Consider the following 23,025-nt stretch of genomic DNA (forward strand, 5'->3'; position numbering starts at 1 on the left):
TCACTTTGTTTTTCTTGAAACAAAGTTGCAAAACAAGTCAGAACAAGCTGCTTCTAATCCAAATTCATGAAAATATTTTGGCAAAATATGAAGTGGTAATAAACATTAATTTGAGTTACGAGGGATGTAGCACTAAAGAAAATGCCTTAAAAACTAGTCATTAAGTCCCCGTACCTAAACATTTCACACGTTACATGCAATTCTGAAATTACTGATTAATTCAGTTATTTACTTGTTATATACGTTTTCTCTGTCACGGGCAACTGTCTCTTTTTTGTTGCAGGCATGACCCCATATTCATTTTATTTTTTTAAGAGAAAGACAGCAAAAATAGGGGACTGTTAATTCTCTACAGGATCTATATTTACGATCTAAGCATGCATTTTTAATAACCAAGAAGTTAAATCAGCCAAAACGTTGGTTAAAGCAATGTGACCATTTTAAAAGTCTACTATTTCCAACTTTATTCTACTGTGAAATGCAACATTTAAAGTATCATTACTTTCTTTTTTTTTTTACAACATCGTCAAAATGTCTGATTTAGCAAACCAGCTGTATTGCGTGATGTGCCTGGAATCATTTTTGCCATTGCTATTTGATAAATACAACCCTCTACGTTAAAGCACATTGGCAAGACTTTTTAAACGAAATCCCTATTCTCATATGTAGGGACCTGCCACCATGTTCAGGCAGTTACCACTCAGGCAACATAAACACAGCTGCACTAAATAGACCACCTAACAAAAAGAAAAAAACAAAAACACCAAACTCTTCTGTCCATTATACAATGCTAATACCTAAATACACCATAATTTGCTCTTTTTCACTCTCTCATTCAAATGCAGCTCCCTTAGCCGAAGGTTGTAAGGTCTCTAGGATACTTATCAAACACTTAACTTAGTTCACTCCTTGAAAACCAGTGAAAAGTTCCCGCACTATTGTCTCTTTTAAAGATCAAGGAGAAACAAAAGAACTACTCCCAGCTTCTACTTTGAGCTTTAATGGCCCTGTTTATAGAAAAAGACGGATGAATATTGGGTTTCACTGAAGTATATTCTTCTGGAAGGAAACTTAGAATGTTTGCACACATTTCACAGTGCGAGTTGCTTATAACTTAAGATAAGTATCTGTCAATGGTTCTTAAGGAAATCTGCAATTACACTTCATCTAACATTAAGTTTTCAGGAAATTAACAACAATACGAGAGAGCAGAGCCACTGAAAACGTATGCCGCTTTTTTCCTCTTGTTGGAATGAATGTGGACAGTTGGAGTAATCGTCTTTGGGCTATTCCATTTTATCTGGAGAGAATAACGATGACAGTAATATATACATATTGAGTTAGACAGACTTGCTATGTTTATACAGTAGAGGGCAGGGCTTTCGATCAACCATCAGAGAACTATTTGTATGTGAGTATTTATTATTTGCCAAAGGGATTCAGGAAAGTTGCTATGGGCAGTAATTTATAGTGGCAAACACCTCTCCAATCACCCTTTTGGTCCCCTCAACTGTGGATTTTGTCTCATTGGTGAGGCTCTTAAAGTTCCCCAGAGGCTGCTGAGCACAAATGAGCATAAGCAAGATAGGACTTTGATGAAGAACTGATGCAGTCTATCCCCAACCCCTAAAAAATCCAACAAAAACAAATGCTCTATGCACAACTTTTTTTAAAGAATGAAGTTGCAATGAAGTGAATGATCAAATATGACCTTTCAGAGAATCAACTGTTTCAAATAACCTTAAAAACAACAAGGGGGGCTTCCCTGGTGGCGCAGTGGTTGAGAGTCCGCCTGCCGATGCAGGGGACGCGGGTTCGTGCCCCGGTCCGGGAAGATCCCACATGCCGCGGAGCGGCTGGGCCCGTGAGCCATGGCCGCTGAGCCTGCGCGTCCGGAGCCTGTGCTCCGCAATAGGAGAGGCCACAGCAGTGAGAAGCCCCCCCCCCAAAAATAAAAATAAATAAATAAAAACAACAAGGAAGTTAAGGGATGGGGGGTGGGTTTCAGCTGGAACTCTGGAAGAGGCAACTTTGCCTTGGTGACAATAAGGAAACTTACGGGCCAAACGTATTATTAGCCTCAAATGTTTTTTTAAATGAGTCACCTCCTTACTCTCCAAGTGTTTTCTCCCCAGCCCCACTCAATAACCCAGTATGGTTAAAGACCACGTAACAAGATTTAGGATAATCATCCTGATTTACCTAAGAATGCCTCTCCTATCCAGCAAGGAAGTCCTGTTCTCAGAGGAAAAAGCAGGGCTTCAGAAGAAAAAGGGCCACAGGTACCCTTGGGCCACTAGGACTACAGCCACCCAGCTTTCTATTATGCTAAAGGCAGAGCTAATCCACTAAAGCAGGGGTCCCCAGCCCCTGGGCCACGGACAGGGTCGCAGAGCAGGAGGTGAGCGGGGGCCGAGTGAGTGAAGCTTCATCTGCTGCTCCCCATTGCTCGCATTACAGCCCCCCAGTCCGTGAAAAACTGTCTGCCACAAAACTGGTCCCTGGTGTCAAAAAGGCTGGCGACCACTGCCCTAGAGGGACCAGTTTGCCTTAGAGAATGATGGGTGTACACTGCGTCTTCTCTGAGATTCTGCAACATCTACTCTCTGCTGACATTCTGCTGAGAAGGCGGCTTCCTGGGCTACTCACCATCCCTGTCAGAACCTTCCCTAACAGCTGGAACCTCTGGCAGGAATGCAAGGTTACATCACTGGCTTAAGACAAGCCCTTTGAAGAGGAAGTTAACAACAAGATTGCTTGAGTAATTAAAAAAATGAACAAACTCCTGAGTTTATAGAATATATATATTTGTATACATACACACACACACACATATATTTTGAGAATGTAGAGGAGGTTGAAAATAATGGTTTCCATAAGCTTTGTGACTGGTAGCACAATATGGCTGTTCAGCAGGGATGATTAAGATGCAAGTGGAACTGTAAACCCAAAGAATGGTCGGTCGGTCTGGAGGGTGATTTTAAGATAACTGGAACTTTCAAGCACAGGAAGAAAGGGGGAAGTTATTTGGAGGGAGAAGGAATGGTCAGAAGCAGGAATGCACAGTTCTAGCAGAGCCCAGGGGAGAGGAAGAAGAAGAAGGTTTATTCAACACCATCAAATGCCACATATTCAAACTGGACAGTAGGGTGAGAGGACATGGGTCTGGGTAGATTATTTTTAAGGTAAAAGAGATTTGGCTACATTTTGGGACTTTGCTTTCCTCATAAAAAAAATGAGAGTTTGGAAGAAGTGACGTGGAGCTGGGGAGACGTGAGCAGGGCTGAAGAGGAAGTAGATTCTGATTTTTAGAGGACCTTTCAGTTCCAAAATTCTCAGTCGTCATTCATGGTAGATTTGGTCTGCTCACAAGGTTTCAGATGAAGGAAACAGGTACTCTAAATCCAGGCTGTCTCTTTTTTCACAGTAAATGTATGCTGAGAGCCCTCTGCAAATTACAGGTACTTTCTTGCTGCACTTAAAGTAACAACGTGATCTTGATACCCACCAAAGAAACATTTACAACGTTTTTCATAAAGCTATTTAGTGACCTGAACCCGAAGAATCCTGTCAAAATCTTCCCAACAAACCCCTTTTTAAAATAACCTCTTTTCCTTCTGATTTTCTTTACACGTATACAATTTATAGCTGATTAAATAAAATGCTTCTTTGATTTCTAGAGCATTTTAGAGTTTAAGAACTAGGGCTGGGGGACTTCCCTGGTGGTGCAGTGGTTAAGAATCCGCCTGCCAATGCAGGGGACACGGGTTCAATCCCTGATCCAGGAAGATCCCACATGCCGCAGAGCATCTAAGCCTGTGCGCCGCAACTACTGAGCCTGTGTGCCTAGAGCCCGTGTTCTGCAGCAAGAGAAGCCACCTCAATGAGAAGCTCGCACACTACAACAAAAGTAGCCCCTGCTCGCCACAACTAGAGAAAGCCGTGAGCAGCAACAAAGACCCAACACAGCCAAAAATAAATAAATAAATTTATTAAAAAAAAAAAAAAGAACTAGGGCTGGGAATACAAAAACCCCTGCACTTTTATGGGAAACTCAGTTTCCATTTACAAAGTTTGACTTTCAGGACATTTGTCAGGACTTTTCAAAGTGGCTGTCAGTCCTGGCACCTACTGTAACAACCTAGATGTACTTTGTAATTTATTCATCAGATGTCAGTGAAGACAGTGGCTTTTCCAAGGACGTGCAGAACTTCACTTAGTACATTTTAACCTGACTTCATAAATACATTTTATGAAAAATGAACTATAGAAATAGTCTTGTAAAAACCTTCCCTCCATTTCACAGATTGGGTCACTGAAGGAAGAGAAGGTACAGAAAAAGTCCACAGGTTCCTGCATTACCGCTGATCTCACAGAGGTGATGGGAACTACAGCCCCCACTATGAAAGGAGTGTAGTAGAACTTTCTAGGCTTTGTTGAAAAGATATGAGAAAAGCTCTTATGCTTTTTTTTTTCAAACCACAAAGGGAGAAAAGAAAGACCCTATTCCCCTAAATAGACAAAGAAGGTAAGAGCATGAAGGGGGCTTAGAAATCTCTGATTTCACAGAGAGGAAACTGAGGTCCAGCAAGATGCGGTGATTTGCTCAGTGGCAGAAAGAAGTCTTGGAAGGATTCCTGCTACTTGATGTCTCCTATTTAATTGCTAGCTGCAGAAAACATACAACATCATGGCTCTGATTCTGCAGTGCATGGCTTTTCCTTGAGCAGAGAAACATCTGTGACAAACAAAAAGCAATGTTTTTTTAAAAATCAATTTGGGGGTAGATTTTACAGTACATTACATAATCAGCTGGCTGTGTTATTTGTGTCACATCTATGCTTCGAATTTCCCGAGTGCCTGAAGTGGTGAGAAACAGTTCTAACCATATGGCCAGATAACACACAGAAAACACACACTTGCATTCAAAAGCAGTGGTTTCCAACAGAATTTGGTTGCTGAATGAATGTTCATTCAAGCACATTCTATTTCTCCATTTGTCCTAAAACAAACAATATTCTGTATGGCTATTTAAGGATTTAAAGAGAGAAACTAAAAAGAATTGCTTCAAGACAGGCAGATAATACTGAAATTTAACAAAGACATTAAGAGTACTTGGGCTTTTACCTTTAACCCAGTAAGAAATGTTACTTGTAGAAGTATTCCTTGACCTAGAAGAAGCAGAGTTTCTTTTAAACCCATATATGGCTTTAAAGTATAAACTTTATGTAAATCTTACTTTTAACTAGTTTTTTTTTTTTTCCCCTTCTTCTCACTTTTGTTTTACTTAAACAGAAAGCCTGAGGTGTGGCTTTAGAAAATAACTGCAATTCACTTTACTCTGAAGGGTTAGGTTAGAGAGATTTTAATTAATTCAATATAACCACTCAGAGTATCCAAAAACGTTCACAAAGGACAGATATATATTAGAAGACCTGTGTAAGAGAAATATTTATTTCTTGAAAACAGTTATAAGAAGGTAGAGGAATTATTTTGCTTCCCCTGAAAAGTTCTAGCAATTAATTTTTCTGTCCAATTGCCTTAGGTGGAAAAATGCAGATTAAAACACACGTATCAAAAGCTCTCATAATTATTTATAGTACATTCCTAATAAACTTAAATTTTATCTATGTTTATCCTATACAATATTCTGACATGCTACTTCTGCAGCTAAGTTTTTTTTTTTTTTTTTTATTGTAGATAATAAAATACAATTTTTCTCCCTGACTGGTTTCTGAATGCATGACTCTGGGAAATGTCAAATGTCTTTCTTTACCTCCAGTCAAATTAGTTTTTTTTTTTTTTTTCCCCCTAAGCTGCCTGGAACATGTTAAACACAAGGCTGTGACCTTAAACTCTGAAATAATATTTCTAGTGTCTGTGCAAAAGCCTGCCCTCACATACACCTTTAGACTAATTACTGCAGTGTAATGTTGCCAGTGAACCACTGTAATTACACTTGGAGAAAAGTATGGTCTTGTTCTTTCCTAGCTAATGAAAATGATAACCTTTCCATTTTGATTCATCATTCACAACAGGCAGAATATGCGAGGCTGGGTCTCCACGGTATACAGTAATTTTCCTGACTGTTTATGCACACTTCTGTTTTCGGGCCCTGCAGAAGCTGGAATTAAAGAAGCAGGCATACTTACGCTAAAAATAGTCAACAGTAATAATAGCAATAACATTAAAATTTAATATCATCCTTACTCCACAACGCCATTCTATAATGAAATAGGGCCATGACACAGGAATGTGTGTCAAAAATGATGACAGCATAGAAAACAAGTAATGAGCCTCTAAGTCCATCGTATTCAAAATGCTTGCCATCAGTTTACTGGTCTACTTAAGGATTCTGAGAGAAGATGTGGGACAGTTCATTGTGAAAGGGGCTGAACTTGGATCCGACTCTTAAACAATGACAGAAAATACATTCTATTAGATTTTTAAAAAAACACTATCCTCTGTGTGAAGAAACACACATTCTTTAGCTATAATTATTATTAGAATTAAACGTGTTCAAAAGGGGAGGAATGTTCCTTTGAGGTAGAATATCCATACCTCTGAAGTGTTTAATTTATGTTTATCTAGTAATTGCCATGAGTATCTTAGTGGCTTTATTATTCCTTCTTCACATTTCAGAAATAACCTAAACACCAAAGCAAAACTGAAAAACAATTTGGCTTTTTGAAAGTCCTTCCTCCCAAAACAATGATGAAAGTTACAAAGACCAGACCCAAGGTGGTTCTGTTGAATCAAATCAAGACTATGACATTTCTTCTAACGATGGCCCTTGTGCTTTTGTCTTCAATTGTTGGCTGGTTTTCTTCTAGCCATGTGCCCACCCCAGTAAGAGAAAGGCAACCCAAGGGAGTCTCTTCTCAGTTGGAGGCAAATGCCATTCTTAATAACAAAGCCATTTTCTTCTGCTGGTTGACAGCCAACAATAACAGTACAGTAACAGTGCTTTACTGATCTGCTAAAAGTCATTCTAGACAGCAAATGCTTACATGACAAATGCTGACCTGATCCCTTTGCAGCATTAGAGATCTGTACCTGAGTGCTGACTGAACTTCCAATTCGAAAACCAGCCAAGTTTTAATTACCTGCCTGTACATTTTTGGTATTCTAGAACATTCTCTTAACAAACTCAAACAAGTTGCCTTTCCTTATCACAGACTCTGGCGCAAGTATGTTACCTCTATTTTTTCCCACACTAGGCAAGCTCTACAATGCCCAGGCAGTATAGGAAGCTGCTCAACATTTAAAACTACCAAAAGCCCTAAAACCAGATGTTGCCAGTAATATCTAATCATGAGATCTTGTTAATGGGATGACCAAGTGGGGCCAGTATGGGATATGTATGTGGAACCCTTTTTTTAATTAAAATTTCAATTCTAAGATTGAACAATTATCTCCATTTGCTTCTACCTTCCTGATCTTTTCCCATTGGTCCCTATCAATCATTACTCAGCAAGTCTGGGCCAATTCTCTTTGACGAGCTTTTCACATAGGCACAAAGGTGACCATCCTTTTATCTTAGAACTACTGAACAGACTACCTTCTTGGAAAGTGTCTTTAGAATTTTCACTGATGACACAATAAATAATCCAAATTACAAACTCAGAGAGGCAGCTGAGCTTTAGAGAGAGAGTTAGTGTTCATGTAATCTAGTGATGTGCAGTAATTACTTGCCAGCTCACCTCACAGTTGCCCAAAGCCCTCATTCCAAAAGCACCAAGCATCAGGCACCTTCAGTCTCCTATGCTACCAAATACTTTATCAAAACAATACAAGACTTGGAAGAGTTCAAAGAAAGGTTCAGACATTTGGAGAGAAAAGGTGTGGATGTGGTATACAGGACACCTAATTTTCTTTGGGGGGAAAGAAGGCTTCTTTTCAAATACTAATTTACAGGAGAAGGTGGACAGGTTCTAGTGTACTCAGGCTCTAAATGTGAATTTCCTGAATTATGAATTCAGAGCTGTGTGGGTGGTGGGATTAAAAGATCATTCAGTTCAAGGGCTTCCCTGATAGCGCAGTGGTTAAGAATCCACCTGCCAATGCAGGGGACACAGGTTTGTGCCCTGGCCTGGGAAGATCCCACATCCTGTGGAGCAACTAAGCCCATGTGCCACAACTACTGAGCCTGTGCTCTAGAACCTGCAAGCCCCAACTACTGAGCCCGTGCACCTAGAGCCCATGTTCTGCAACAAGAGAAGCCGCCGCAACGAGAAGCGCGTGCACTGCAATGAAGAGTAGCCCCTGCTCGCCGCAACTAGAGAAAGCTGTGCGCAGCAACGAAGACCCATAACTTTAAAAACGGATTTTATCCTGACAGTTGCTCTTAGGCATGTGGTAAATTAATGAATTAATCTAAAGCTGCACCATCCAGTACAGTGGCCACCAGCCACAAGTGGCTGGGGAGCGCCTGAAACATGGCAAATCCAAATTGAGATGTGCTGTGAAACACACACCAGAGTAAAGACCTTACCAGATTTCAAAAACTTAAATAAGAGTATAAACTAGCTCATTACTTTTATATTGATTACACGCATGTTGAAATTGTAAAAATTAATCAACAGAAACCTCAATGAAATTAGAGTCGGGAGGCCGGAACGGGAAGTCCTGTGCTTTATGAGGACTGCCGAGCCCAAGAGGAAGAAAGACGTTCTCTTCTTTCCTGGCAAGAGCTCTGCTAATGAGAGACCAAAACAACTCAGCCAATGAAAAGCCACAATAGTGCTTTGAACTCTCAGTTCCTCCAGTGAACTCTTTGCTTACTACACCCATCCTAAGTTCCTTTTCCCTCTTTAAAGGAGTTCTCTCCTTGCTGTGTGGGGACTTGCATGGGGCTCACTGTGGCCGTAGACCCCAAACTGCAATTCTCTGTTGATCCGTCATAAACCCATTTTTATCGGAGAAACAAATGGCAGCCTATTTCTTGTAGGTCAACAAAATGATGATATATTTGATATATAAATAAAATATATATTAAAATTAATTTCAACTGTTTTTTACTTTTTTTAGCGTAGCTACCAGAAAATTTAAAATAACATCTATGTTTCATTTCCACTGGACAGCGCTGCCCTAAAACATTGTTAGGTAGTTTAAAAAAATTTAACAGAAATCCCCCCTTTCACTATTTTAAGGACCAGATTGATCACTTAAAAAAATTTTTTTAAACTCACCACAAATACCCTTAAATTTGCACTAATCATGTAAATGCAATGCTTTAATTTTAGGAGAGAATGCATACGTATCTATAAATTGTTAAAGGTAGGAATTTTGAACTGCTGAAGTTCTCTTTTTGACCTTGAAATTAATCTTGTTTCCATTCTTCTGGTCGACCCTAGCCTCTCCAAAAGCTTAAGGCATGATCAACTTGCTTATTGTTTTTCGGGCAATGCAAGCACCCTAAAGAGCCCACCTAAATTTCCCAATCTGTCATTTCCCATTTTGTGTGGCTGCAAAAGCAAATGGCGTGTGAACTTAAAAGGCAGAAACAGACCATTCTCAACTTCATTTTTTAAAAAGCCAAAATGAATGTCCAAAATAGGTACCGCCTTCGGTAAGATAAATCTTTTGTTACCAACCCTATTACCGGAGAACTCAGCATAGATGTGAGCAATAAATAACACGTGCAGTACACCCACCATCTTTCAACCATTTGCCAGCCGGGATGGAGGCAGAGGAAGCAGAATGGATTAAGCAGAAATCAAAGACAGCCAAGCTCTAATGGTGCCTAATTAGCATAACAAAAGACACCGCCACAATCTTTCAGCAGTGGGCAATACATCTCATTAAAGAAGACTGAATAACAATTATGCTCTCCTGCTCCCCGCCCCCCCAGCCCCTATGCTTCTTGGCTTAGCTCTGGGAGACCCTGAGAGCTGGGCTTGAGAGCTTCTGCTTTCTTGGCCAGGCATTGGGGCTGCAGGGAAAGAGCCCACTTGTATTACTGTGCACCTGCATCTCAATGCTTTATTCTGCTTACTCTCCTGCTGTGAAAATGTAGCTTCTTCAAGCACACCAAGTCCTACTATGCGGTTTATAGGTATATAATATTGAGAAATAGCAATGATGACCTAAAAAATGAATACCAGTTCCCCCTAAAATATCTTTACTTAAAGAAAATGATCTGTTTGTTTCTCTTCACTTATTCTGTTTTTCCCCTTTGATATCACTACCCTGTCTCAGAGTTAATGAAGCTAAATTGAAATTCGACCAAATTTATCGCAGCCAGTAATTAGCCCTGAGTACGTGTGCACGCACATGTGCGCGTCTGCATGAACGCGCGCACACACACACACACATACATCCATACATACATCATGGAATTTAAATGAGAGCAGTCTGCTTCAGACCTATCCTCTCTCCCCATCTCCTCTTGATGACAGACAACCAAGAAAATATATGAAATTCAACACAAGGAAATTGAGGTTGCAGGTGAACACGTGGGTAGTTGTTGTATAAATTTAAACCAAGAATAAAAGATTCTACTTAAACCAAGGATAAAAAAATATTCTTCCAGGGTGATCACTAAGAAAGATGAAAGCTTCAAGTAATCCTATGTACTTTTTCATATCAATCCACTTTGGGGGAAGGATTGAGTGGGGAGGAGACAGAAAAGGATGCATTTATTTAAACCAAACAATTTCCAGTTCTGAGCTATATTTTTTGATCAGTAGCCTTTCAAAAAGGAATCTAGTTATGAGGGCTGCTTTGATTTTTGTTTTTTAATGGTCTCTCCTGCCAAACACAATATTACAGAGTCTACTTAAACCCAAATACTGCCATGTCTGTGAGCTGCCCTAGGAAAAGCTGTTGATCACAGGGGTGGACAGGAACCTCTGCAATCGTTAGAGAGACTCGAGCAAAAACTGAGCCAATGCACCGAGTAGCTGGGAAAGCCTGCTGAACCCATGTAGTGTGCCTGGATTGTCCACACTGCTGCAAAGTCGCTGCCTTGCAGGAACTGAGAGACCTTGGGAATATTCAGGTCATTCACATCATAGGCAGCAGACGTGGGGCGAGACATTTTGGTGCTATACACAATCTGCACACGGCAGCACACAGTTAAAGTAAAACTTGAGAAGTCACTTAAATCTTAAAAGGCCCTTCTCTCTCTGGTGAACTACTCAACATTCAAGAGCTGGTTTCCACCTTCCACCCTTTAGGAAGAGTGAATTTTTAAAAATCCTCTCTCCCACTTCTCCTGTTTAATAGATCACATTGTTTTTGTTTTTTACCTTCTTGCCTATTTCCACCTTAAAGTTTTGCCAAAAAGTAGTATTCAAACACAACACAACACGTTATTATGAAGTCTATCCTGCTTTATCTTTTAAAGTACAACAATTTGGTATTTTAATTCCCAGTCAGTAACTAGATCTCTGGTAATCACCACAGTCCGAGTCTACTGGTCTGACATCTTACAAAGGTATCTGGGTACATTGGTACAATTTCCTTCTCTTTTAAGACAGAACCCTGGCCAAGAAGAGAAGAGCTTGAAAAGTACTAACCAGGGAGTCAAGAAGCCTTTCATTCTCCAGACGAAGGAACAAGATAAAACCCCAGAAGAACAACTTAATGAAGTGGAGATAGGCAATCCACCCAAGAAAGAGTTCAGAGTAATGATTGTAAAGATGATCCAAGAACTCAGGAAAAGAACGGATGCACAGAGTGAGAAATTACAAGAAGTTTTTAACAAAGAGTTAGAAAATACAAAGAACAACCAAACAGAGCTGAAGAATACAATAACTGAAATGAAAAATACACTAGGAAGGAATCAACAGCAGAATAAATGAGGCAGAAGAATAGATCAGTGAGCTGGAAGGCAGAACAGTGGAAATCACTGCTGTGGAACAGAATAAAGAAAAAAGAACGGAAAGAAATGAGGACAGTTTAAGAGACCTCTGGGACAACATCAAATGTACCAACATTCACATTATAGGGGTCCCAGAAGGAGAAGGGAGAGAGAAAGGGCCTGAGATAATAGCTGAAAACTTCCCTAACGTGGGAAAGGAAACAGTCACCCAAGTCCAGGAAGTGCAGAGAGTCCCATACAGGACTAACCCAAGGAGGAACACGCCGAGACACACAGTCATCAAACTGACAACAGCCACTAACTAGCTGTTTGACTCCAAACAAATCATTTCACTTTGGGGTCTCAGTTTCCTCATCTTAAAAAAGGGGGAAGGGGGTTGAAACCAGTAATCTGAAAGGCCACTTCTGGTCCACATATCCATGGAGGAGGCAGGGCCAGCAAGGTGTCTGTCCTGCAGTGAAGGCTAAGAGTACACGATGGGAAGGGAGTGTCTGCTGGCAGTGGTTGTGGTGGCAGCAGCAGTAGTGTCCCATGGACACAGCCAGGGGCCGGCCCTTGCTGCACAGCTTGGCACTAGTCTCATCACCAGTATTCCTTCCTTTCACTTCCAGAGCTGACACATAGCCTGGGATTAACAACATTTGCCAAAGGCAAGGCTTTGTGGAAGAATGAATGGGAGTAACATTTTGGGGATTCGGTTTACCTGTCTGGAAGAAACAATTAAAATAATTACCTGGCTTGAATCTTGAGTTGTCCTCAGATTAATGACCTAGCTTTTGGAAGTCAGTATATGTGCTGGAAAAGTTGGATTACTGTTGGCATTACAGCTGATAGTACTCCTGTTACCGCCAGGAGTATATTCCCAAATTTCATGCATTTCATTTACTATAGAAGGTAGCTCTGTGAGCTGAAACACATTCATGAGTTCAACATTACTGCTGGATATCTTGATTGAAGGAGTCAAGAGAAAAATCTAAGAAAACTATATTGGGGCTCTATCCAATTACTGCTTCAGAATAGGCATAGGTTTTAGAAAGCAACACCATATGGAGGCAGGATTATTTAATGTACATAGACTGTTGCTAAACAGGTTAACAAAGCAGAAGGCTGCAGGGCCTGGACCTTACGGAGCCCAGGTCAGCTGTCTTGCTAGGCCTGCTGTCGTCTCTCTTGAGGAATCCTGCCCAAAAAGCAGAGATAACTCTTGTGCTCCCTTTTCAAAGCCATGACCCAAAAGGATTTCAGAGAGGTAAGACAAAGCATATTTAATGGGAAGAAAGGAGGATAATTGTCCAATATTGATAAACCCACAATTCATTTTTTCAGTAGCTATTGGAAAGATGAATTATGCTTAAAAAAAAAAAACACCCCCCCCCCAACCTGAACAGCTTCTTGTCACTTCTAAAACATGATCCTGTGTCTGCCTGAAAGAGTTAAGCCTATATAAATATTTATCATTCTTCTTTCAAAAGGATAAGAAAAATTCCTTTTGCATACATGAATTTCAGATTGCTAAGCAAACATCAGGATATGGTCAGGGGCCCATCATCTTAATGAGGATATGGTAATGATAATTTTTTTTTTTTTTTTAAGCTTGCTTATATGTGATCAAAAATACACTAGAGATTTTGATTTTATACTGGGGCATGCACAGACCCATGAACAGTTAATGCCTTTAGAAGCATATGGGTGGGATAACAGGAATACCATCAAGGGCTTACAGTGGGACTAGGGTGAAAGATTCATTAAAAGTGATAAATAGGATATGCCTTACTTAATGTCTTGCAATTGCATATTTAATATAGCAGGCCAGTGACTATGCATTTTAACTGTCTTTATTTTTAAGAGAACTGCCAGATCTTAATTACATATTAAACAGTTATTTGCAAATGAGGACTTCTTCATTAACATATCAGAATCATAATAATAAACAATTCTCTGTTACGAAACAGTACATAGGACAGTGGGAAGTTTAAGAACAGTACATACATATAGCACTACAGCAGGGCAAAATATCCTACTTACCTTGAGCAAGCTGATACCTGAAAAATTTTTTAAGGGAAATAAATAACCTAGATGCAAGTTCACAAGATTCTACATTTTATGAGATCAGAGATTTTGTTTCTTTTATTTGCAGCTATATCTCTAGTGCCAACACCATGGTTGGTTCACTGCAGGTGCTCAATAAATGTTGAATGAATGAAAGAACCAGCTCTTTTTTTTTTTTTTTTTTTTTGCGGTATGCGGGCCTCTCACTGCCGTGGCCTCTCCCGTTGCAGAGGACAGGCTCTGGACGCGCAGGCTCAGCGGCCATGGCTCACGGGCCCAGCCGCTCGCGGCATGTGGGATCTTCCCGGATCGGGGCACGAACCCGTGTCCCCTGTATTGGCAGGCGGACTCTCAACCACTGCGCCACCAGGGAAGCCCAGAACCAGCTCTTTTAACAAGTACATAGTTATATTTTTGCAATTAGATTGTCATGCACTGATACTTTTTAAAAAATTAAAAATTCTTAAAAGTTAAAAAATTAAAAAAATTTTGCTTTTATGTTTCAATAACTGTGTATGTAAAAAAAAAAAAGAGACCTGAATATTTAAATTATGAACCTAGACTATAAATGTGTTTATAATAAGGCATGGATATTTCCTTCAGTAGATTGTAACCATATTTTAAATTATTTTGTTCCACACTGTTTTTTATATCTTTTTTAATCTGTTTTTTATATTTTTGTAAACTGGAATTAAGTCATCAGTGAGGTTATTCTCAAAGGATTTACTTCTCGAATTTATTCCAAGGGACATAGAAGAAACGCATTTTTCTGTTACCACCTTCATAACAAATAGCAGCTGTAATAATCTTACTTCACATAGTTCCTTATTTATTTATTTTTATTAGAGACTATTTTTTTAGAGCAGTTTTATGTTCATAGCAAAATTGAGAGGCGGATCCAGAGACTTCCCACGTATCTCCCTTATAACTTGTAACAAATGTACCACGCTGGTGAGGAATGTTGATAACAGTTCCCTATTTTTCATTTTCAGGTATACATTTGTTGTTTCTAACTCAGAGACCAAGAAACACAAAGAATTTAAGTAACTTGCTCAAGGTTAACAGTGAGTTAGATACAGCTCCCAGGCGCCAAGCTTCCTAGCCCAAGTGTTCTCTGCCGTCTACAATGCCGCACCATCTCTCTGCTACTTAATTTGTGGGTCTGGAAGACAGCACAAAACAAGGCCCTTAAGAAGAGGTATAAGAAAATAAGAGGTGCTGTAATTAGTGCACAACAGAGTAAAGCAGAAAAAGATGGGAAACGTTAGAGAAATTTTCAGTATTATCATTCACTAACTAGCAGAGAAAGATGGAAAATTATTGAGATCTTTTCTCAAAATAGTCACCTTGAGTTCTCTGCTTTGTATAATTTCTCTACTTACTTCTAGCACCTACCACGACCAAGAGCACAAGCACTGCCCGCCCCCACTCCTTCTGTTCCAGCGATGCAATGGCGTACCGTATTTCTCCACCACACACTCTCTAGGGTAGGTATTGACATTATCTTTTCTCTACAGACAAGGAAACTACGGCCCACTGTGGTGCTCTTAGCCAAAGTCACATAGTGTATAACGGTGAAGCTGAGTGATTTCTTTTTTATGGAGGTGATAGTTAATAGCTTATAATATTCATTCAGAAAAATTTTATTTATGATTTTTAAAAAATACAAAGATGTATTATTATGAATAAACAATTACTTCCAAATTCTTCAGCTTGCCAGAAAGCCAGTAGGCAAGAAATATAAAATAAATTTAAGGCTATTTATTTATTTAGTGGTACGCGGGCCTCTCACTGTTGTGGCCTCTCCCGTTGCGGAGCACAGGCTCCGGACACACAGGCTCAGCGGCCATGGCTCATGGGCCCAGCAGCTCCGCGGCACGTGGGATCTTCCCGGACCGGGGCACAAACCCGCGTCCCCTGCATCTGCAGGCGGACTCTCAACCACTGCGCCACCAGGGAAACCCAAGGCTAATTATTAAAATATACCCGTGCCCAGCATTTCCTAGCGAACACGGGGGGAGTGGGGGTAGGAATGCCCTCCCTTCCCGAAACTACTTGCTCCTAACTAGGCATCTTCATGTTCAGCATGTGACTTTGGTTAGCATTAGTCTTGAGGTTAAATAAGGCCTCAGACTGATAAACGAATGAAACATCTGACTATTAACAAGCAAACCCATGATAATGAATTGTTGAATCAGGGCAATTTATTTTATAAGCCTGTTTTGGGTAATATTTCTATTATGGTCTCATTCTCTCTCTCTTTCTTCCCCTTCGCATCATGCCCCCCACCCAACCACCTTACTTCCTTCTCTGTCTTTGAAATTCCCAGACGCTCTTTGCAAAGATATTGAGGGCTTTGCTCACCCTGAAAGGAGGTGAGGAAAGGTGAGCAGCGCCATGCCAACAGCAGGTAAGTTACTTCCCTGCTAATGAGTCTATCACTTGCTGTGTCCTAGGTTAAAAGATAATACGGATACTGGCAAATAAGTTTATAAACTTTTAAAACTAATCGTGACAGCACTCTTCTCACACTTTTTGAGTTGAAATGTTGTTTGGGTAAAAATTCAGAAAAATGTGACAGGCTGGAATCACTCCCTAAGCTGTGTGCTCTGCTAGTGACCCCGGCATTACAGAAAGAACAGGGAACCTGGTTGGAGACCAGAGCTGAGCTCTCACGTGCTTGGGTAGGTCCTCTGGGGTCCTCGGTCAGATGCAAACACAGCTAGTTCACTTAAATGAGAGCAGGTGCCACTCCTTAAGAAAGTGACAACTGCTATATGAAAATGCATTGTCGGTGATACTGATACCACCGTTAGAACTACAGAGGCCCAGATGGCGTACAAGTGAGTAAGTTATTGTCTGGAAGCTGTCCTGGGTTGGAAACTTTTTTGGGTACCATTTTCAACCAGATTAATTCCTTCTGCAATGACTTTTAACAAGATCATCTTTGACAGTGTGATCCCTCCTTTCTTTCAATTAAAAACTCTTATATACAACTTAAAATTAACACTAAAACCAAGTTTTTTAAAAAAAGCTAAAAAGTGTGGCCTCCTCTTCATTATTTGAGTTCAAAATCTACACAGGGCACATCCATATTAACAGCACAATGATGTCTTTTCCACTATCAGTGGAATCACAACATAAATGGTGAAGGATTTATAAAGAAAAATAGGCATGGGGCTTTGTGGAAGAATTTTATATTATTAAAAATCCTTAAATATATATGTAACTGCTGTCATATAGTTTAGAATGATGATAAGAAATGTAATTTCATGACGGTTTCCTTTTCTCTCTCATCTTACTCCTCCTCCAGTACACTGCCCTCGCCTTGCATACTGTGTACTTGCCCCTTGAATCTTCATCTCTCATTTTGTTCTGCTGTCCTGTGCTTGCAACACTGGCTGCTCCTATCTTCTAAGTGACATTTCGTTATTTAGTTGACAGACTAGACAGGGTATCAAGGGGTGACAACAAAACAGGCTGAGTTCAAGTGAGATTCTGGCTTTGGTTTGGACAAGCTACTCACTCTTGCTGTCTATGAAATGAGAAAAGATTTAAAATCCAACTATCTTAGAATTAAAGAAACATATATAAAAATATCAGCTAAAATACTACAGAATACATTTAAAAATGTCACTTCGCATACTGGTTTATGCACCATTTCTGGTTAGGTTGCTAGGCTTTGAGAAAATTTTTATCAAAAATAAACGATTACTCTGTGTGTTTGCTTGCATTATCTTTTTGGAAAATCATCAAATATATCAGTAAATGATGATTCTTCAATTTCCTTATAGAACAAATGTTTGAGTAGATCCAGCAGGCATTTTTGAGGTGATGTATCGCCGTGCTACTAAAAGAGAAAAAGTAGATCAGATAAAAACCTTAAATAATACCTAGCCAGGTTGAAAATCATATCACACTCTTTAAATCAAGGCTTTGGTTTTAGAAATCAAGTCTTCTGGTTTTGTTCAAAACATCTACTTTTTTTATGCATTCACTTTTAGAAGTTAATGAAAAGAGGGTAGAAAAATAGTAATACGAAGTAAAATTTCCAAATAGAATTAGGTAATTAAATCAAATCTATGAAAAATTCATAATCATTACAAACAGGAACTAGTTCTTCCTTGTATTTGATAACAAATATACCCTCTATAAAATAAAATGTGTGTGGGTGTGTGTGTGTTCAATTTATCAAAACAGTGATTATCATGATATATAAAAATCAATATCCCCCAAATGGAAATAAGCCAGTGTACTAAAGTGGAGGGAAAAAAAAAACCTTCTCCACAGTAGAAGGGAAGAGACCTAACTTTATTTATTTATTTTTTAAAAAGATTTTTTTTGATGTGGACCAGTTTTAAAGTCTTTATTGAATTTGTTACAATATTGCTTCTGTTTTTTATGTTTTGGGGTTTTTTTTGGCCATGAGGCATGTGGGATCTTAGCTCCCCGACCAGTAATCGAACCCACACTCCCTGCATTGGAAGGTGAAGTCTTAACCACTGGACCACCAGGGAAGTCCCGAGACCTAACTTTAAAAGCAAGGCACAAGGAACTCTGCTCAATATTCTGGAATAACCTAAATGGGGAAAGAATTGGAAAAAGAATAGATACATGTATTTGTATAACTGAACCACTTTGCTGTACACCTGAAACTAATACAACATTGTTAGTCAGCTATACCCCAATATAAAATAAAGATTAAGGAAAAAAAGGCAGTATTTTATAGATTTCCATTCTGTTCAAGTCTACCTAAATTAACTGCGAATATCCAAAAGTCCAAAAAAAAAATCATGTTTCACTATGATTCTAATTTAAGAAGTCTTGCCTATGTAAATACTTCAAATGAACAGCACAATTGTGGATTTCAAAATCATAATTCTTCTCTAACAGTAAGGGGATTGTGAGGATTGCTTTTCAGAAATGAAATCCCATCCTGTGAAGACATTTTCAGACCATGGGGCCAGGAAGACCCTTTGCCTCAGCTGTCTTGGGCTTCTTAAGAGTTCATGTTCTAGTGCATATGTCATCCTTCATATAGGGCTATCTATACACATGAATTCAAAGCAATAGTTTTTACTCCTTTATTTAGACTGTAATTTACAAAAACTCCCAAGCAGATTAAAAATTTCACCACTGGGGAGACAGCTGCATACTGAGCATACCCCTCGTTTGTCCTATTTGCACATCTTTTTAAATGCCAGCCTTTTCACTTCCACCGTTTGGCCTTGCAACGTTAACACCAAATTAATCAGCATGAACATTCACAAAGCAATGTATGGTTTTAAACTGATTAATGTATAGAAAAATGCTCTCTTCTTTTAGAAGTATATTTGCATATGCGTGAAAAATCAAAATCAAAGCTTTAAACCTTCAGTGCTCCTCTTACATACAGCCTTAAATGAGATAAACTTCTCTTCCATCTAAAGATGTACACTAAAAAAGAATCTTCATCACATTTTTAAAAAAAAATTTAACAAATGCCTATAGCTAGTGCTTTACAAATGTTAGCTAGGTGAATGCTCAAAATGACTTCATGCAGTGGGGACTTCCTCATGAGGAGTCTGAGACCCAGACGGACAAAGTCCCTGCCTGCGGTCCCACTGTTGGTAAGTGACAGGCACAGCCTGTGTTCAAATCTGGTGGTCTGGTTGTAAAGCCTGAGCTCTTAACTACCAAGCTATATGCTACCTCTTCAATTTTAGAGTCAAGTTACAGTGTTCAAGTAATGTTATAAATGCTTAATTAATCTTGGGGAGCCGATAGTTTCTGTGTAGCTTGCTGTGGATTTAAAATGGCCCGTTTCTTTTTAGAAGAGCTTTGCTAAACCATTATGAAATATTCACAACTTTAGGAGATAAAAATCAAATGACACCTTTAAAGTCATCAAGGGAATCAAGGAGAATATGCAGCCAAAATGGTAAGTTTAATGCATTTATTTTGTTAAGAACAAGATAATAGGCCCCAAATGGAGTCACTTATGCTAAGCCCCACAACACCAAACCAAGACTTAATTACAGTTTTGGCCTCTTCCAGAAATGGAATCTTAAACCAGTCCATCAGGAATTATCCGGTCAGTACTAGCAAGGTAACCTGCCCAGGAGACCCCTACCACTCCCTGAAGGAAAGTGACCTTACCACAACCAGTCTGCTTTTTGCTAATATAACTTCCTTTTTTCCACCCGCATCTGCCTACCGAAGTCTTTCATTTTGTACAGCTCCTTGAAGCTCCTTTCTATCTGCTAGATTGGATGCTGCTTGGTTCATGAATCATCGACTAAAGCCAATAACATCTTTAAAATGTACTCAGTTGAATTTTGCTTTTTAACAGTAATTTTAAACCTGTCTAGTTTTTAAACAATGGATAATCAGTGTACAATAAAAACAACACTTAACCATGCAGCTTTTGAAAATGAAAATACAAGATGAAACTATGGAGGAAAAAGTGGAAGCTAATTCTACCCTAAACTTAAGCTTTATGGTCCCTGTAGTTGAGCACTGAATTCATCTCTGAGCTTCCTGACAGTCAAGACAAAATGGCTAGCGTGGTCACCTAGATGAGCTCCACTGTTTCAAAAGAGGGCATGAAAGGCCTCATTTGGAAAGCACACAATAAAACTAATAGATTTATAATTTTAACCTATTGGGAAATAGATACTACAGTCAGGAAACCTACTTTATCATCCTTGCCTAGGAAACTGCTTTGTACATAGGAGCTGCCCAACAAACATACGTTAAAATAGAATACAAAATGAATTTCCACCTGAGTATCTTTTTGGCAGTGTAACAACAGTTTCAGCTCTGCCATACTATGGGGCCACCATCAATACTCGACTGGATTAACAGCCTGGTAATGGGATTCTTGCCTCTATTTTCTGTCTCTCTAATCCATTTCCCATAATCCACCTGGAGAGATATTTTAAAAACTCAAGTCTGGTCATCTCATGCCTCCATTTAAAACCCTATGATTGTTCCCCACTGCGCTCAGGAGAAAGTTACCACATAAAGCCCTACTTTATCTTTCAAATTAGTACACAGGAGGCCATGTAATGAAAATGTCATAATTTATTTAACTACTTCCCTATTAATAGACATTTGGCTTGTTTCCAATTTTTGTCTATGACCAACAGCAATGCATGCCTCTCTGGACACGTGTGTGAACATTTCTCTAGAAGTGGAATCACTAGGTCGAAGGAAGAATATTTACAGTTATGATTCTCTATTTTTAAATTAATTAATTAATTAAATTATGGCTGCATTGGGTCTTCGTTGCTGCACGTGGGCTTTCTCTAGTTGAGGCGAGCGGGGCTACTCTTCGCTGCAGTGCACGGGCTTCTCACTGCGGTGGCTTCTCTTGTTACAGAGCACGGGCTCTAGGCACGCGGGCTCAGTAGTTGTGCCTCGCAGGCTCTAGAGCACAGGCTTAGTAGCTGTGGCACATGCGTTTAGTTGCTCCATGGCATGTGGGATCTTCCCGGACCAGGGCTGGAACTTGTGTCCCCTGCATTGGCAGGTGGATTCTTAACCACTGCACCACCAGGGAAGTCCCTATGATTTTCATATATAAAATGAAATTGCCCTCCAAAATGGCTTTATCAATGTATACTTTCCCATTTAGCATACGGGACTTTCTTTCCTATACCCAACAACATGGTATATTATCAACTAAACACAAAAAACTTTGCAGAATAAAAGATGAACAAATATTTTTGGTGTAATTTTCATTTCCCTACTTGCCAATGAGATAGAACATCTCCCATACCTCTATTGAATGCATTTGCCCATTTTTCTGTTGAATTACTGAATTATAATTATTAAAAATATTTTCCCCTGGTTTGTTGCTTATCTTTTAATTTTATCACTTATTATATAGAAGTATTTACTCTTTTGTAGCAAAATTTATCAAAAAACCCTGTTGGGCTTTTGATTAAGATTATATTGACTTTATAGAATAATATGGGGACATCTGACATTAGCATTATATTGAAGTGCCTATGCAGGAATGTGTTATTTATTTATTTTTTTGTTTGTTTTTTGCAGTACGCAGGCCTCTCACTGTTGTGGCCTCTCCCGCTGCGTAGCACAGGCTCCAGACGCGCAGGCTCAGCGGCCATGGCTCACGGGCCCAGCCACTCCGCGGCATGTGGGATCCTCCTGGACGGGGGCACGAACCCATGTCCCCTGCATCGGCAGGTGGACTCTCAACCACTGCGCCACCAGGGAAGCCCTGTGTTATGTTTTATAATTTAAATATGTCTTCCATATTCTTCAAAAAATATCAGTTTTTATCATAAAGATTTTGTACATTTCTTATTAGATTTATTTGTTGTTATATGTATTTGCTTGGTTTCTATTGTTAATGGGATCTTTTTTTCCATTACTTTTATTTGAACCATGCTTTTCTGTTAATTTTAGTTTTGATGAGATCTTGTAGCTGGGCTCATACCCAATTGTCTTCTTAGTTTTTCAGTTAGTTCTCCGGTATTTCCTGTAATTGTGCACTTGTCTTCATTCTCTACCAGAATAAAACTTTCATGAGAAAGGAGACTATTTCTATCTTTTCACTGGCATGTTCCCACTACCTAGCATAGCTCTTGGCACACAGTGGGCAATCAATAAATATTTGTTGAACTGAATAGACTTTAAAATGTAAATTCAAGTTTCTCTTCTCATATGAGTGTCAACATGTTCATTTCTCTCTACAATGGTCAACCTTTTTGAAGGAATGAACTTAGGATTCTATTATCTAAAAACTTAATAATAATTAGGCCTTCCCAGGTGGCGCAGTGGTTAAGAATCCGCCTGCCAATGCAGGGGACACAGGTTTGAGCCCTGGTCCGGGAAGATCCCACATGCCACGGAGCAGCTAAGCCCATGAGCCACAACTACTGAAGCCCACGCGCCTAGAGCCCATGCTCCGCAATGAGAAGCCACCGCAATGAGAAGCCCGCGTGCAGCAACGAAGACCCAACACGGCCAAGAATAAATAAATAAATTTTTAAAAATGTAATAATAATTAACCTATGAAAATACATATGAAAATTAAAAACACTTTGCTCAACAGTCACTAGATCAAGGAGAAAAGAGAAACTCCAAATAAATCAACTTAAAAATAAGAAAGATCAGAACACTACACAGTGGACATGGAA

At 39.4% G+C, this 23,025-nt stretch overlaps 1 protein-coding gene across 10 annotated transcripts in view; it reads right to left on the reverse strand.

The window, feature by feature from the left end:
• CDKAL1 (CDK5 regulatory subunit associated protein 1 like 1) overlaps positions 1 to 23,025 on the reverse strand; it is a 651,341-nt gene that overhangs the window by 37,485 nt on the left and 590,831 nt on the right. The gene's annotated exons all lie outside the window — the stretch shown is intronic.

The sequence above is a fragment of the Globicephala melas genome, chromosome 11 (genome assembly GCF_963455315.2).
Source record: "Globicephala melas chromosome 11, mGloMel1.2, whole genome shotgun sequence".
Classification (NCBI taxonomy): domain Eukaryota; kingdom Metazoa; phylum Chordata; class Mammalia; order Artiodactyla; family Delphinidae; genus Globicephala; species Globicephala melas.